Genomic DNA, 214 nt, shown 5'->3' on the forward strand with positions numbered 1-214 from the left:
AAAAAAAAACACGAAGAGAAGGGAGGAAAGTTGAAGAGGAATAGAGTAAAAGGACGTTTAAAAAAATAGAGAGAGAGAGAAAAAAAAGGTAAAAGATAATATTTTTAAAAATGAGAAAACGAAATTCGGAGAAGGCAGATAACTCCTCAAAAAAAAAAATTGTAAAAGAAATATTAAAGATGCGAGTTGCAGAATTGAGTGAGTGGAGTTAACT

This window comes from Penaeus monodon, chromosome 15, assembly GCF_015228065.2.
Source record: "Penaeus monodon isolate SGIC_2016 chromosome 15, NSTDA_Pmon_1, whole genome shotgun sequence".
Classification (NCBI taxonomy): Eukaryota; Metazoa; Arthropoda; class Malacostraca; order Decapoda; family Penaeidae; genus Penaeus; species Penaeus monodon.